Source organism: Schistocerca piceifrons, chromosome 3 (assembly GCF_021461385.2).
Source record: "Schistocerca piceifrons isolate TAMUIC-IGC-003096 chromosome 3, iqSchPice1.1, whole genome shotgun sequence".
Taxonomy (NCBI): domain Eukaryota; kingdom Metazoa; phylum Arthropoda; class Insecta; order Orthoptera; family Acrididae; genus Schistocerca; species Schistocerca piceifrons.
The window spans coordinates 904,013,550-904,031,931 of NC_060140.1; the positions used below are offsets into that span (position 1 = coordinate 904,013,550).

General features: G+C 45.4%; 1 long non-coding RNA gene across 1 annotated transcript in view; it reads right to left on the reverse strand.

Annotated features, from left to right (window-relative positions):
* The window catches only part of LOC124789710, a 753,651-nt gene extending 735,469 nt beyond the window's left edge, over positions 1 to 18,182 (reverse strand). The window contains exon 1 of the long non-coding RNA XR_007016155.1: positions 18,107 to 18,182. This is a non-coding gene — a long non-coding RNA (uncharacterized LOC124789710). The remainder of the gene's footprint in view (positions 1 to 18,106) is intronic.
* Positions 18,183 to 18,382: the final 200 nt, after the last annotated feature.

An 18,382-nucleotide genomic window follows, 5' to 3' on the forward strand; every position in this document is an offset into this window, starting at 1 on the left:
ATTCTCAATGGGGGACAGATCCGGAGATCTTGCTGGCCAGGGTAGTTGACGTACACCTTCTAGAGCACGTTGGGTGGCACGGGATACATGCGGACGTGCATTGTCCTGTTGGAACAGCAAGTTCCCTTGCCGGTCTAGGAATGGTAGAACGATGGGTTCGATGACGGTTTGGATGTACCGTGCACTATTCAGTGTCCCCTCGACGATCACCAGTGGTGTACGGCCAGTGTAGGAGATCGCTCCCCACACCATGATGCCGGGTGTTGGCCCTGTGTGCCTCGGTCGTATGCAGTCCTGATTGTGGCGCTCACCTGCACGGCGCCAAACACGCATACGACCATCATTGGCACCAAGGCAGAAGCGACTCTCATCGCTGAAGACGACACGTCTCCATTCGTCCCTCCATTCACGCCTGTCGCGACACCACTGGAGGCGGGCTGCACGATGTTGGGGCGTGAGCGGAATACGGCCTAACGGTGTGCGGGACCGTAGCCCAGCTTCATGGAGACGGTTGCGAATGGTTCTCGCCGATACCCCAGGAGCAACAGTGTCCCTAATTTGCTGGGAAGTGGCGGTGCGGTCCCCTACGGCACTGCGTAGGATCCTAGGTCTTGGCGTGCATCCGTGCGTCGCTGCGGTCCGGTCCCAGGTCGACGGGCACGTGCACCTTCCGCCGACCACTGGCGACAACATCGATGTACTGTGGAGACCTCACGCCCCACGTGTTGAGCAATTCGGCGGTACGTCCACCCGGCCTCCCGCATGCCCACTATACGCCCTCGCTCAAAGTCCGTCAACTGCACATACGGTTCACGTCCACGCTGTCGCGGCATGCTACCAGTGTTAAATACTGCGATGGAGCTCCGTATGCCACGGCAAACTGGCTGATACTGACGGCAGCGGTGCACAAATGCTGCGCAGCTAGCGCCATTCGACGGCCAACACCGCGGTTCCTGGTGTGTCCGCTGTGCCGTGCGTGTGATCATTGCTTGTACAGCCCTCTCGCAGTGTCCGGAGCAAGTATGGTGGGTCTGACACACCGGTGTCAATGTGTTCTTTTTTCCATTTCCAGGAGTGTATTATTGCCAGATTGTTTATGGAGGATTTCGAGGAACGTGCCTTCGAGATGGCGCATTTGAACGACTTTTTACAACACCTGAATTCAATTCACCCGAATATTTGTTTCACGATGGAGGTGGAAAAGGACAGCTTTCTTCCTTTCCTTCATGTGTTGGCAAGTTGGGTCATGACATTTACAGGAAGCCTTGTATCTGCGGGCTCACACGTCAGTTGAGTTAGCACATTTCGAAGACACGTTTCGTCAGAATGGTTATAGCGAAAGACAGATGAGACGTGCGTTGCGCATTTCGACCAACTGTGCATCTGGTCAGTAATGATAATATCGAAATATGGCCTTTTCGCCTAACGCAAGGAGCATTTCGAACAGGGTTGGTCGTTCTTTGCGGAAATATGATTTGAAATTTTCTCGGCTACTACCTGAGATCAGAGTCCTTTTAGGTTCTTTAAAGGATGATCTTGGCTTGCATATGGCGGGTGTCTACCCTATTCCTTGCAGTTGTGGCATATCATATATTCATCAGACTATCAAGATAGCAGGGGACCATTGTACTGACCATAAACGTCACACACGGTTGCAACAGACGAGCAAATCCGCCACTGCAGAAAATTTTCCTGGCACCGGCTATCCTATGCAATAACAACATGGAGATTTTGACATGAACTTCCAGCTTCTGGGATAGTGTTATTAAGGCAGCAGTTGAAATTAAATTATCAGCAACCTTATAAATACAGACGGCAGTTTTTGCTTAATCTCTGCATGGAATCCTGCTCTTTCCTTTGTAAAAAAAAAAAAAAAAAAAAAAAAAAAAAAAAAAAAAAAAAAAAAAAAAAACAGAGCGCGGGAGTTAATACTACCTCGCCCATCGATTATTAATTTCACTATCGATCATTTCTAACGTCTGTCATCCTTGGCTTGTGATGGTGCTAGTATATAGAGTGTGCGTGCGTGCGCGCGCGTGTTTTATCTTTTCGGCATTTCGGAAATTAAATTCCCTCACGCAACGCTGAGGAGCTTGCTTTGTCTTGAAAATGTCAGTGTGTGATCCCGTCGAAATATCGCGGGTGTCGACGACGTCCCCCGGCTGCATACCCGTAAGTTATTTGAAGATGATATTACAGGTTCTGTAATGAGACTGGGGAAGCGAGTCAGTTGGAAGAGCTTTCTGTTTACCGGATTGGATTGCAATAACCAGAAAAAGGGGCACAACCTGTTTTGTCTTCAGCGATTTGAGCTTTACGACCGTCCTTACAAAGAAGTCCAGAACTTCAAATTCTTCGTTTATGTGATCAGGGTCCACTTTGCCAGGCGCAGATGCGTCGATGCAGTAAGCTAGCTTTCTTTCCAAGATGTTGTGAATGTAGTGAATGAATGCTACTTTTTATTCATCCCAAACATCCAAGATAGCAAAAAATTGCTACAATTGAGTAAGATAGCCATTACATGCTTGATAATTAACGCTTGTTTGATAGGGTGCACTAAAACCGAAATGTGGCAACATAATAAGAAATAAATTTTACAAAATGATACTTCTGTACATGGCACTTGTGCTACAACTAGCACAGGGTGTGGCATACAAAATCCCTCAGGAAGCCATGGGCATCCAGGCATCGCTGACTTCGTGTCATGACGATACCAGTAACACGCTGTAATTCTGCAGATCTGATGGTGTTAAGTTCTCTAGCAATGGTACGTTTAAGATCGTGTATTGTGCGAGGACTGTCAGCATACATTTTGTTTTTTAGTGTGCCTCAAAAAAAAAATAACATGATGTTACGTCCTAGGACCTTGACGGGAGGTGGGGGAGGGGGGCGGTGTGGAGTGGGGGCAGACGCGCCTGCTGAAAGGTCTGTCTTCAGGGAACACGGCGGTGTGTGTCATACTTGGGTTGGATGCTCTTACATCTTATTGGAATACTGCATACAGCTTATCTGCACCTGTTAATCGTGCATAGAAAGAGTTAAAGATCTCCAGATATGTGCCACTGCTTAAGGTGTAATTGAAAAATGTGGGGCCTACAATGCACATGCCGGACAGCACACAGCAAACTCTTTCTTCTCTGAGTGGAGAGCTTCATTACGCATAATATGTTGGTTGTTCTGCGACCACTATATGTAATTCTAGAAGTTCATAACCTAACAAATGAAACCAGGTCTCATCCGACAGGAGGTCAACTAAGGGATCCAAGTAACTGTTAGCAAATGATGTTGACAGCCAGTTACAAAAATGAACTCTTTTTTCCTGATCCTCAGATTTCACCTCTTGCACCGCACTCACGCGACCTTTTAGTATACGATGATATACACCAATCCGCTGCGATAACCTTACCGACTTACGGGGACCTCCCGTAATGTCCCTGGGAATTCTGCCAGGGTCCTAACTGCCTGTCACCTATTCCTCTGCACATTCTGAACAAGTCCTACGGCCCTCCATTTCTTGAATAGTGCTGGTCGTGGAGAGTTTTCTACCAGGACAATTCGCTTGAAACATTTCTTTACATGCCTTCATGGAGCCTTTGAGTATGTATGATTCCTCAATATCAATCCGCTGTTCTAATGGAAACTGTCCCATTTCTGTAACAACTCAACAATAAAGGCTTCCCACAACAACTGATGCACAAACACACAGCTGCACTCAGATTTCCAATAAAATTGAGTGTAATCGACTTTGGATACAGTGGTGCCACTTCACAAGCAATTCGACTACTGATGATAAACCGGTACGTGAGGCGAAACCGTTTTATGTGGGGCGCCCTGTATAATATCTAAATAACATTGCTGTCTCCGAGCAGACTATGATGCTGTCCTTATAACTGAATGTAATTACGCAGCCACTCTGTTACAGTTTCTTGTTCTCCGTAATTAGTGACTGATAAGTCGGAAGGCAGTACTTTACTGAGTGGGTTCCAGCCACTGACTGTACCCTCTGACTGCTGTTGCGTAACTGTCTGACTCTCTGCGGCGCGACGTCCAGCAGATCAGATGGTGCAACAAGTGCTGGATGCTCTTCTTCTCTTGCACAGGCAAAACAAGAAAATCATTTTTTGCTGGGTTCCTTCCTCTTCCTGCCCGCTGTTCAGTCCCTCTACGGGCTGTCACTTCATTTGTGGCCAGGAAGGCCATGTCTTGGTGCGAGTCCCAGTGGCTGGAAGTGAGAAACAATAAACTACGTTCCATCAAAACTTCAGTGCGACCATGGATCACCTCCTTCCACTTGCGACGGTGCTAAGAAGTAGCTCTTACTCGGCTTAGAGTGGGACATCGCCCACTGACACACGACTCCCTCTTACGTAGGGAGGAGCCCCCAGTATGTCATAGGTGAGGGACACAGCTGTCAGTACGACATCTTTTAACCGAGTGTGTTCTCTATGACGACCTGAGGGTTGAACTGGGTCTCCCACAGGATCTTCCCTCTACTTTAACATAACGAGGCGAGTGTTGTTCGTGTCTTAAAATTTTGTGCGGTGTTCGGAATTCTTCCCAAAATACTTGGTGTGCAATCTTAATGTGTCACAGAGTGATTGGGTCACGTATTATTTCTAAGTCGTCATCCAGCCACGCTTATTTGTCCCTTTCTTAACAGCATCTTTACAGGTATTTTCTCCATAATTTCGTTTAGTTATCCCACTGTGTCTCGCTGGGGTCTTATTACTTGCTTTTCTGAACCTCACCTTCCTGGTGTTCCTGTGCTGGAATCAAACGTAGTTTTCCAGGTTATTGATCTCCTTCCATAGATTACAAAAATCTTCTTCGGTATAACATTAATGCAATAGCGCTGATGACCTAGATGTTTAGCGCCCTCCACCATAAATCATCATCATCTGTTTTTAGGTGCCTGTCAGAAGGATTTCCATGTCTGCCCATAAAATGTGGAAGTGACGTAGTTCATAGTTGACAGCGCTCCCAATGGCGGCTGCCCATACTACTAGGAGACGTATAGGATGCGCTGGAAGAAGTGGCACAGAAGCAGCAAGAGGTCCAGGTTCATGAGCGCCATCTGGCTGCTGCTTCACGAAGCTCAGAGACGCCAGGAAAGTGGTTGTGCCTATATGGTGGCGGTGGCGGTCTCTCGCGGTGTTTGTTTTACATGTTACACAAGACGCTTTCTGTGTCACTTGACAGAAATCTTCAGCAATATGCAGTGGTATCTTCTAAAGGTATCTACCAACCATCTTCAAAAAATGGTTCAAATGGCTCTGAGCACTATGTGACTTAACATCTGAGGTCATAAGTCCCCTAGAACTTAGAACTACTTGAACCTAACTAACCTATGGACATCACACACATCCATGCCCGAGGCAGGATTCGAACCTGCGACCGTAGCAATCCCGCGGTTCCAGACTGTAGCGCCTAGAACCGCACAGTCACCGCGGCCGGCCAACCATCTTCAAGCTGCCCCTTATTCCGCCTCAGTTACACTATGTCGGCGATTGCTGCGCAGGCACTTTCTCCACGTACGCGTATACCATAGTTACTCTACCACGCAAACATTGGGGGTTACACTCGTCTGGTGTGAGACATTCCCAGGGGGGGGGGGGGGGGGGGGCACTGGGTGCCGAAACCGCACAATAACCCTGGGCTCGGTGTGGGGCGGCGGTGGGGTGAGTGGACCACTGAGGGCTATGGTGGGGACGAAGCCTCTCCATCGTTTCTATGTCCTAGTTCCATGCAGTACTACACAATACAATCTTCAAGCTGAATACAGCGCTTGTCTAGTTTCAGAGAAGTTACTGGAATTGACTGTGGTTCTCTTGAAAGTGGAGTACTAGTGATGGATGTGGTGGATCAGATATTGGAGCTGCAGAAACGCATTCCGAGCCTTGTTGGAGATCAGAGACCAGTGCAGATGAATTGCCAGTTTCTGCTAGGAGAGTGTTTCATGACTGTGCGCCCTAGCAGTTCTGGTCTGCACATAGCTGTCGGGGACAGTTACTGATTTAGTTCTCGGTTTTTCCTCACTGGCGAGCTTCGTATGTTGGCAGCGACAGTCGGAAATTTTTTGTTTCACATAGTAGTTCCAGTTGGTGGTGGCCTAACGGGTTGCTCATTTTCCAAATCCGGGAGCGGTACTAGCAAGGCGGTCGTGTCCTAGTCGTAATCCACTGCTGTGTCGGTTATCACAGCTTCGTACGTTGTAGATGGAGCGCCTGATAAGGTCGTCGGTGGAGCTAGTCCAAGCCGGCCGGCTGGCGGTCTGCCCATTCCAGGCTGGCGCTACAGTCGAGACGCCGTAAGAAGCCCTCATAGTTGCAGAGGGGTGGGTGCACCCGCTTGACGTGCCTACACCAACCAATCACTTAACGTTTTGCGAACTCCTCTAAGGCACAGCGCTATAGATAGCTACTGTTTTCGCCTGCACTTCACAGTTGAAAGCTGGCGAAAGCTTGCTGACTTCAGTGCGCCGTGCAGCCAGCTGCACTAGTGTCCAAAATTAAAGCCACAAAGCAGTATAAACAGGTGATGCTAAAGTACACTCATGCTCATAAATTGAGGATAATTGCAGAATGTGGTGCCACACAATCTGGCACTACACAAAAGTGGCGCTAATAGCATACGCACACAGGGAACACACACGACACAGATCTCTAAGTACACGGTATTCGTGATAAATTGAAAAAACACATGTGCTACAAAACACCACTGTTTCCTACGCATGTACCCCGACATCAATATGGGACATGATCACCATGCACACGTACCCAGGCCACACAAGGAATTGGCATACTCTGGATCTTGTGGTCGAGCAGCTGCTGGGGTATAGCCTCCCATTCTTGCACCAGTGCCTGTCGGAGCTCCTGAAGTGTTGTAGGGGTTTGAAGACGTGCAGCGATACGTCGACCGAGAGCATCCCACACGTGACCGATGGGGTTTAGGTCTGGAGAATAGACAGGCCACTCCATTGATATCTTCTGTTTCAAGGTACTCCTCCACGATGGCAGCTCGGTGGCGCCGTGCGTTATCATCCATCAGGAGGAAAGTGGGACCCACTGCACCACCGAAAAGGCGGACATACTGGTGGAAAATGACGTCCCGATACACCTGACCTGTTACAGTTCGTCAAAGACATGCAGGGGTGTACGTGCACCAATCATAATCCCACCTCACACCATAAAACCACGACCTCCATACAGGTCCCTTTCAAGGACATTAAGGGGTTGGCATCTGGTTCTTCTTTCACGCCAGATGAAAAACCGGCGAGAACCACTGTTCAGACTGTACCTGGACTCGTCTGTGAACATAACCTGGCACCACTGTTCCAATGTCTATGTACTGTGTTCTTAACACCAGGCTTTACGGGCTCTCCTGTGACCAGAGGTCAGTGGAATACACCTTACAGGTCTCCGGGCGAATAAAGCATCTCTGTTAAGTCGTCTGTAGACTGTGTGTCTGGAGACAACTGTTCCAGGGGCTACCGTAAGGTCCCGAGCAAGGCTACCTGCAGTACTCCGTGGTCGTCTGCGAGCACTGATGGTGAGATATCGGTCTCCTTGTGGTGTTGTACACTGTGGACGTCCCGTACTGAAGCGCCTGGACACGTTTCCGGTCTGCTTGGATCGTTGCCATAATCTTGAGATCACACTTTGTGACACACAGAAGGACCGTGCTATGACCTGCTGTGTTTGATCAGCCTCCAGTCGCCCTAGAATTCTACCCCTCATTACGTCATCAATAAGTGTTCTTTGAGCCTTTTCAAAACACAGTCACCATTAACATGTTTGAAAACGTCTGCACACTTGCTCGCTGCACCGTACTCTGACATGCACCAACACACATCTGCGTATGTGGACTGCTGCCAGCGCCACCGTGAGACGACCGCAGGTCAAATGCACCGCATGGTCATACCCCGAGGTGATTTAAACCGCAAACCGCCCAACACAGCGTTGCTTCACCATGTATCACCATTATCCTTAATATATGAGCATGAGTGTAGAAACAATGTACAGAATTCAGAACGCGATCAACTGCAACTTCCATAAGTTATGCAGAAATGTTCTTTGTTTTTTTTCCAACTTAAAGGATTTGCACACAGATTGTGACAACTGGCGAATGTGTGCAGTATGGGGTGTGACCCCCTCTGGCACTACTACAGGGCTGACAACGACGGGACACGCTGCGAATGACGTCATCAATCTCAGGTTGAGGCAATGACGCCCATTCTTCCTGCAGAGCTCCTCACAAGACTTGGAGAATGGTTGGTGTATGTTGACGTGATGCAACCCGTCTCCTTGTCTCATGTCTCCCAGACATGCTCTATGGCATTAAAATAGGGAAAGTGAGAAGGCCTTGCCATGCATGCAGTATCTTCAGTTTCTAAAAAAACATCGACCACCCGTGCTCTGTGATGTCGAGCACAATCGTCCATCAATACCAAGTCTGGGCCCACAGCACCTCGCAACGACCGCGCATGAGATCTGAAGATCTCCTCACGATACCTGACACAGTTAAATCTTGCTTATTGGCACGTACAATTTCATGAAAATCCGTTCGAATGGTCAACATAATCCTTGCCCACGCCATTGGGGATGCTCCTCGATATCGGTCTCTTTCCACAATGTTAGGGTCCCGATAGCGTGTTCCAAGTGCCCTGCAGATCCGAATCTGTCGAGAATCACTCTTCAGAACAAATCGGGACTCGACTGTGAAAAGAACATTGCCCCACTGTTCGACCATTCCGGTGGCATGTTGACTGTTCACTCTAGAGTCTACACGTTCCCTTCTGTGAAGATACGCCAGAGCTAAACAGACAGCAGGTCTCCAATAATAAAGGCCATTCTGCTGAAGCCTTCTGTAAACCGTTCGCCTCGATACAACACGTCCAGGGGATGCTGCGAGCTCAGATGCCGGTTGCAGTGCAGTAGTAAGGCGTTACCGTCGTGCTCTTACAGCCAAGTAACGGTCCACTCTTTCTGATGTCACGCGTGGTCGGTCCTGTGCTGGTCTCCGGGATAGTGTTTCTGTCTCTATAAACCGTCGCCTCGTCCGAGAGACGACAGAAAGATTCACATGAAGCCACCGGGCCACATCAGTTTGCCATTCTCCTGCTTCCATTCTTCCTATGCCCCTCCACAGCAGAGAGTCTGTAGGCCTCTTCTCCGTGGCATAATGCACCGTCTGTGACTGTGTACAAGCGATTGTGGATATAGGACTGCCCTGCAATCACCACCCAGCTTGATATGTGCTCTGATGTCATTGCTGGCGTGGTTGTCCGTTGATCGGAATGCCATCTTCCGTGCATAACACGATCGTAACGACATCTTTTGACAGTTTGTATGATTATATCGTGAATTAGACACGGGTCGCCGAAATAGCCGATGCTTTAATTTTGGACACCAGTGTGTTTACCCTGGTCCCCAGCAGAATGCATCAGTACTGAAATCCTTCTTGTCCCTCCATGTACGAAAGGCGTCGATCCAAGATAGCTGTATCTCGCAGGCGTTATCGCTATCAATTGTATCTGGTAGGGCGATACAACAAATATAGTATTTTAATTAAATTTAATGTACAAAGGAGGAAGTTATTGTCTGTTCTACAAGATTATGGAATAGGAGGCAAACTTTTGCAAGCAATTAAAGGTCTTTACATGGATAGTCAGGCAGCAGTTAGAGTTGACGGTAAATTGAGTTCATGGTTCAGAGTAGTTTCAGGGGTAAGACAAGGCTGCAACCTGTCTCCACTGTTGTTCATATTATTTATGGATCATGTGTTGAAAACAATAGACTGGCTGGGTGAGATTAAGATATGTGAACACAAAATAAGCAGTCTTGCATATGCGGATGACTTAGTTGTGATGGCAGATTCGATTGAAAGTTTGCAAAGTAATATTTCAGAGCTAGATCAGAAATGTAAGGACTATGGTATGAAGATTAGCATCTCCAAAACGAAAGTAATGTCAGTGGGAAAGAAATATAAACGGATTGAGTGCCAAATAGGAGGAACAAAGTTAGAACAGGTGGACGGTTTCAAGTACTTAGGATGCATATTCTCACAGGATGGCAACATAGTGAAAGAACTGGAAGCGAGGTGTAGCAAAGCTAATGCAGTGAGCGCTCAGCTACGATCTACTCTCTTCTGCAAGAAGTAAGTCAGTACCAAGACTAAGTTATCTGTGCACCGTTCAATCTTTCGACCAACTTTGTTGTACGGGAGCGAAAGCTGGGTGGATTCAGGTTACCTTATCAACAAGGTTGAGGTTACGGATATGAAAGTAGCTAGGATGATTGCAGGTACTAGTAGATGGGAACAATGGCAGGAGGGTGTCCACAATGAGGAAATCAAAGAAAAACTGGGAATGAACGCTATAGATGTAGCAGTCAGGGCGAACAGGCTTAGATGGTGGGGTCATGTTACACGCATGGGAGAAGCAAGGTTACCCAAGAGACTCATGGATTCAGCAGTAGAGGGTAGGAGGAGTCGGGGCAGACCGAGGAGAAGGTAGCTGGATTCGGTTAAGAATGATTTTGAAGTAATAGGATTAACGTCAGAAGAGGCACCAATGTTAGCACTGAATAGGGGACCATGGAGGAACTGTATAAGGGGCGCTATGCTCCAGACTGAACGCTGAAAGGCATAATCAGTCTTAAATGATGATGATGATGATGATGATGATGTACAAATACCAACTGGTTTACGCATATTTAAGTAAGAGGAAGCAGAGTTACGTTACGCGCAGTTCCCTCAGTTAGGACAGGGTATCATTTTCTGTTTTGGACCAAATCATCAATGGTGTGCAACTCGATTATATACTAGACCCACTCCTGTTCATGCTATACATGAGAAACCTCTCGTTTTGTTTTGAGAAAGTGGAAATAATTATCTTTGCGAACACTGCAGACGTCGCAGTCGAGTTGGTCGGAAATGCAGCAACACAAAAAGCACAAAATAAAGGTTCACGTATTTCATTACAAAGTAGGTTGTAGCATCGACAAAATTACTTTAGAATGGCGTTCTCGTCTACGAGTCAATGCTGCAATTTCTTTATATTCAGGAATAGTTGGTAAAAGCAGCCACGTGGAGTTGTCGCTTCTGGCTGCTTTGGCGAAATCGTCGGAACACATGAATGCAGAAGTTAAATATTTTGAATTAGAGCTTCTTATCCTAAATGGAGAATCATCGACAGACTCAGACATCGAGTATGCTTATAAAAACGTGACAGCATCACTGCTGTGTCAAGATACGGTAGTGTCGATAATTTCGAAAGTTCACCAAACGCGCGTCCATTTAACCACGTGCCTGAATCTGACGTACTATTTAAATGCAGTGTCGTTGTTTGAATTAAACACACCATGGTCACCCTTCGCTGTGTTGTTATGCTCTCGCGGATATTGAATCTCCCTAGTAAGTGCCAAACATGACACGGAGGCAGACATCTCGCAGGGAGTACCGCAGTACTTGCGAAGCTAATAACCGTGACTTTTTATGTGAGGCTGTTATTCTGCAGTAGACTGGCTCATTTTGCTATCTGGCTGCTTTTCGAATAATTACACTACTCACGTTTGTGTCTTGTTACTCACATTGTAATTAAACTTGTTCTTTAATACATAATTGCAGTTATCGATTGCCTGTTTAAATTTCAGAGGCAATTTAGAAACAGTTCATAATGACTCTTATGTTTGTAACAAAGATACCACACAGCAAGCATTCACCCAATGTCTACTTATCAGAGACGAATTAATAAAAATTCATGTCCTCTTACTCTTCTTGGCTTTGCAACAAGAGTTATTAGTAAGTGTATGAAATTGTAGATTCGTCCTAGAGTTCAACAATTTAATGAACAGTTACGACACCATTTTCTCCAACTGTGTAAAGTGTTGAGTACAATGGCAAAGACCCGGACTTCTCATTTCAGTTAAAGAATGGCCTCAAATCAAGTTGTATCAAAGATTTAGAAGTTGTTCATAAGAAATACAAACCTCCCAGTCGCCAATGAAATGAATGACTCCGACAAGAGATCGCTTTGGTTCATATTATTTGAATTATTATAAACACAGTATTATCACATAAATCCGTAAGTTGGTATGAGTGATGAAAGTAGCCAATGTAGACAAGCGTGACCTTCAGTGAACGTGAGTTCGTTTAATATTCTTTGATTCCAGAAGAAGCAGTTGCTACTGGTGTGTAGCCGAGCGTTTCTAGGCGCTACAGTCTGGAACTGCGCGACCGCAACGGTCGCAGGTTCGAATCCTGCCTCGGGCATGGATGTGTGTGATGTCCTTAGGTTAGTTTGGTTTAAGTAGTTCTAAGTTCTAGGAGACTGATGACCTCAGAAGTTAAGTCCCATAGTGCTCAGAGCCATTTTTTACTGGTGTGTACATGTAATGAAAGTTCAAAAGAAAAGCTGTTTTAGCTAATTACGACAATATAAATTAACTGTATAAGAAACTGGATATTGAACGTGTACGTGTAAAGAGAATTTGAACGAGTACACTTCAATTCAGTCATTATAAAATGATGATGTTCTGAGTTGCTACTTCTCTTCTAGGAACTGCACAGAGTGTGGAAAACCATCCTCCCTAGTTAAAAGTTCAAATAAAAAAGAGATGGATCAAAATAAATAAACTGTATTAACATGTATGACAACTGTGCAGAGGCATTTTTTTCATTTATTACACAATGTGTCTCTTAAGTGGTGTCCTTTACTAACTGTGCTTTGTTGATGTGAGTTCGAATATTCTGCATCATTGCATCGACCATTTCTTGATGAATAAGACCAAATTCTTCCTACACTGCATTTCTTAGGGCTGGACAAGGCTTCTGCCGATGCTTAAACACCTCAGCCTTAAGATGCCACCACAGGCAAAAATCTCAGGGTGATTGTTCTGGCCGCAGGAGGTCGCCACATGACGAAATCAAGCGTCCAGGAGACATTTGTCTCGGCACTTGGGCAGAAATCTGACCTCTGGGAGCGGTGGCTGCTGAAACCATACCTGCTCAGTCTACAGCGCAGTCATTCTTGGTGTGAAAAATGTTGATCACGTGAGAGCGTCGTCGACAGGTCCCTCTTCAAAAAAAGTAGGACTATTTACGCAGACTCCTAGAACCGCGCACCGTACAGTAACACAGCCGTTATGCAGTGGTTTCTCATGAAGTTCACGAAGCTTATGACAATGAATGCACCCTGATTAGTGAAAATGTGCTTCAGCACTTGAAAGGATTGAAACATCTTCAGGGATATTTTCAATGAAGTTTCCACATTACGTCACAGGGCTATCACAACCACGTTCAAACAATTGTTGTATAACGACCATCATGTACGGATAAAATCGCAAGTCGTGTTGCAAATTTCGACCCCTCTCCGGTCAGATACCCGAAAAGCTCCAGCGTGTTTTATAGCGGATCTCTTTGGAGACTGTTGAAATGGACGCCTCACTGCCGTAATGTTTTCAGGAGTTCCTTTCTCCTCTTTTTTTAACCATGCCGTCGCTTGCTCTTAACTTTGATATCCAATCTGGAACTGCTCCACATGCAGGAATATGGAAGAGTCTACGGAAAGCACGCTGGACAGCGACAACGGAATAACCGTTTTATCAGCGTAAGTACGTTCTTCACCCGTCCATTACATGCTTGGAATTCGTTAAAGATTACAATTTTCACCAATTTAATGTCGGTTGCTTGTATTCATTGCCCTGTTCAGTCCTCCTTGTTTTCATTTATCTTTTGCTAAGGCAAAACGAGTAGGCACAACTCCTCGCTCCGCAGATATAATTCATTTTAATACATTTTCTTTCTTTTGATCCGCCAGTTTTTATTTGAACTTTAAATCAGACAGGATATTTTGCCGCATCTTACGTTACTTCAGACAACTGCAATCTAGCAGGAAACGAAAATTAGAAGAAGCACAATCGAGGACAGTCGTAAATAACAGATTTCTAAGGTCAAAGTGAAAACTTTTGTCATCGAACCAGTTTCTGCTGTCGGACGCTCTCGTGGTTGTAGTCGAGCTCTCACGCTGACACAGAGATCGAGTTGAATAAACAAAAGTTTTACATTGTTGTGTTGGTACGTGTTGCACAATAACGTATGTCAAGCGTCAACTTTCTCTACGGAACAGTTTCGTTCATATGATTTTTAAAGTAGTCGCATGGTGTATGTTTGGTTCAGATAGATAAACTGTAATTCTTTGTTTTGAATGGTCAATCACCACTGGAAATTAATCAAAGTTGTTGAAAGCTTAAAACGAGTTTTCGCCTTAATCTCCATCAGGTATGTTATGGACAGCTAAATTCAATTTTGGTCATACTTTTCTTGTGGGTGATGAAAGTGATAGACTTCCTAAAACCATTGTGCAAGATGCGTATCACACATTTTATATGCGACCAAACGCAAATGTGAAAATGAATTCGTCAGTACTGCAAGTACTAAATGCTTTCGAAAGTATTCAAATGATTTTCTTCACCAGTTTCTTTAGGTAAGACGCAAGTCCACATCAGTTCACGCCAGAGACGAAACAGCAGTCATGTAGTCAGTGGAAACCAGTGACTGTATCAATAAAGGTGAAGTCTTTCAATCGCCGGAAACCAAATGTACAACGTTTCCTGAGAAGTAAAAGAGTTTTCTACTTATCTTTCGAAAGGTAAAATAATAGCTGGTGAATATTATCAAGCTTCCTCAACCAAGTAGAACGAATAAAAAAAACTTGAGAAAGGGCCTGTAGCCATAGATAAAAAAAAGAGACCTCCTACGTAAGGATAACGCAGCTCCCCACAAAAACACTTTTCCCACTGAAAAAGTGGCGATTCGAAGCTGAAGCTTCCGCAGTGTTTACCAGATCTGCCAGCCTCTCACTTCCAACCATAAATAAACTTAAAGAAATTTTTTGCTTGAAAAAGTTTTAAATCGAATTAAGAAGAGATTATGGCGCCTGTGGACGAATGTTTTATAGAGCTTCCATAATCACAATGCAAGGATGGTATTTTCAGACTGGAAAAACCTTGGTGAAAGTATGTTACCCGAAAAAGGGTGACATGAAAAACAAAGTGAATATCTGACTTAAAAACAGTATGCTATTGGACGGCCCAGAAAATTTCACATTTGTAAACAATTCTTTAATCTTGTTAATCACTCTCCCTCTCTGTCTCTCTCTCCCTCTCTCTCGAATATATAGAAGTATAAACATGTTAATTAGACATGATGATTTTATTTCATGTTTACCCACTGACGCAAATGAAAGTTGTTGGAGTTGGTTCTGCAATACAGCATGTTAGTACGTGTGTCAAAAACTAATTAATAAATTTCATGGCAGTTAGTTCATAATCGAAGTTGTCAGTGAGACTGAATCAATAATTAATAAATATTATTACTTAAGATAAAACTTATTTGACGATAAATGCTATGGAAGTATTACAGGCACTGTATTACTTTGTCCATTCTGAGTTACAAAACCTCATTTTCACATTGAAGGTATCTTGATGAGATGAATGTCCACATTACGCACATTTTCATTTACGTAATAGCACCCACATGTGATATGTTATGAAAGTCGCGATTGAAACACCAAATTGTAGCTTCTGTGATCACGAAATACGAGAATTACTGTGGTCAAAATTGACAGATTAACATTTCTTGGAACTTATATTTTCATACGCGCATTTGACCTAAAGCTTAATTGTGTATTGGAGCCCACGCTTGAATTCTGTTTCTCTACAGTAATCATACCGGCCTCTTACAAAGAATGTGTGTTGAAAGTAAGCGGTGATCTACCGAGAGACAGCTTAAACGGGTGGCTCTCTAAGCAAACGGTTTACATTTCGTTACCTTATGTTATTAGATTGGTTGCTCTGCATTAACTGAGAAGTTCTGTGAGGATGACGCAGCATAGAATGAGAGACCCGCTCAGTTGATTGCAGTCACCTTGTCTCTTAATTTGAGGAAACTACTCAGATACTTTCGCGAGAGCGTTTCATCGCAGCATTCGTCTTTTCAAGTGCTTGTCAAAGTTACAAAGCTACTAAAAATATACGTGCTGCAGTATCTTGAATGAAACACAGGTTAGATATATTAGCTAAGTAATAAAATTACGTGCCTCGCGCGTACTATCAACTGGTGAAAACCCGGTTCTGATATATTGAGCCGTTCGGGAAATAAAATAGGTGTTATGCCTCGAGTGTATATAAACGAGCATTACGTTCATCTGTCTATGGAACTGGAATAAACCTTATACGACGTACAGTCAGAAGCAACGTCTGCCAGGCGATTTAGATGATAATTATGCAGCTTTGGGGAGCCTGTTAATACGTCAGTAGCTGCGTACTGTGACAGAGTAATTACAGAGAAACGTCGGGTCGGTACTTCGGAGCTGTTGATAGATTCATGAAGCAGACTAAGCACTGGGAAGCAGCGGCGCACTCGCGCAGTGTTTCCGCTTCGGCGCCGCAGATCCGAGTAGAGCCGAAGTACGGCGCTCCTCTACTAAACAGGCAGTGTCAAACGGGGCGTGAGACGCCAGCAAGTACTTTCTGCCCGAGGAGTGGGGAGGGTTCTCGCACCTGGTGGACGAGCGGCAGCGATTTATTTAAAGTGGTTGAGGGGTGAACCGTTTGTTTAAAATCAAATCTGCCGACAGCCACGCTAGTTACGGCACTGATCAGTCCCAGAAATTGCTTTTTTTCCGCAAATTATAAAGTCGCTTGTAGCTGAGCAGATGATGCTTCATTGGACAAAAATGAATTGAGAAACGAACTGGACATTTGCAATTGAAACGAGCCTCTCATCAATCACATTCATGTGAAATGTTTCTCCTTAAAAAAATGTAATCCGTAGAGTTAATATCAAATTAAAAATAATCCTCCTCAAATGATTCAATTTAAGAAGATTGGAGTTGTTGGATTCTTTTCGGTTTTGTTCTATAACTACCGGGTGATCAAAAAGTCAGTATAAATTTGAAAACTGAATAAATCACGGAATAATTTAGATAGAGAGGTACGAATTGACACAGAAAATGTTCAAATGGCTCTGAGCACTATGGGACTTAACATCTTAGGTCATCAGTCCCCTAGAACTTGGAACTACTTAAACCTAACTAACCTAAGGACATCACAGACATGCATGCCCGAGGCAGGATTAGAACCTGCGACCGTAGCAGTCCGGACAAATTGACACACATGCTTGGAATGACATGAGGTTTTATTATAACCAAAAAGATTCAAACGTTCAAAAAATGCCTGACAGATGGCGTTTCATCTGATCAGAATACCAATAATTAGCATAAGAAAGTAAGGCAAAGCATAGATGATGTTCTTTACAGGAAATGCTCAATATGTCCACCATCATTGCTCAACAATAGTTGTAGTCGAGGAATAATGTTGTGAACAGCACTATAAAGCATGTCCGGAGTTACGGTGAGGCGTTGGCGTCGGATGTTGTCTTTCAGCATCTATAGAGATGTCGGTCGATCACGATACACTTGCGACTTCAGGTAACCCCAAAGCCAATAATCGCACGGACTGTGGTGTGGGGACCTGGGAGGCCAAGCATGACGAAAGTGGCGGCTGAGCACACGATTATCACCTAACGACGCGCGCAAGTGATCTTTCACGCGTCTAGCAGTACTGTTTTTTTTTTGTTATAATAAAACCCCATGTCATTCCAAGCATGTGTGTCAATTTTTACCTCTCTATCTACATAATTCCGTGGTTTATGAAGTTTTCAAATTTATACTGACTTTTCGATTACCCGGTATATCGTAAAGCATATAAAATCAAACGCAAAGATTTCAGTGCAGTATACTTCAGTCGCTAAATTTTTATTTTTCCTGAATACATGAGCATACGTTTGTGTGTTATTTGTGAAAGAGCAGTTTCTTATCGAACGGTATCATCGTATGTCCGGAAGCAGACTGCCGGAAATTAAGTGGCGCCCGCTGCTACATACCGAGGTCCGAGTAGTGGTGACAGCGACGTCTCGTCTTGGCTCTGACCGTGCAGCTACTGTTCTCGGCTGTGCCGCAGACAGTGACGATACGAGCAGCTGACGCACTAGCAGGCTCAGGTCCCGCTGTAGCTAGCTGCCGAGACACAGTGTGTGCTGTACTCACCGCGGTCGCGCGCCGGCTGCTGCGGGTCGCCTGGAGCTTGGGCCGGTGTGTGCTCTGTGCTCCCTCTGCTGGCTGCGCCGTGTGTCGCTGCGAGCCGCCGGCGTCCACTGCGCGCCGGTCGATAGCCGCTCCTCGCCCACCCGGCACAGCCAGGCCCTCGCCGCTCCGCGACACAACACGGCCGGCGCGGGACGCCCGCGCGCGCATGCGCACTGCGCTCGCGGCGGCGACGAGCGCGACAGACGCGCGGCCCGGGGGACGCCGTCTAGCGCCGCG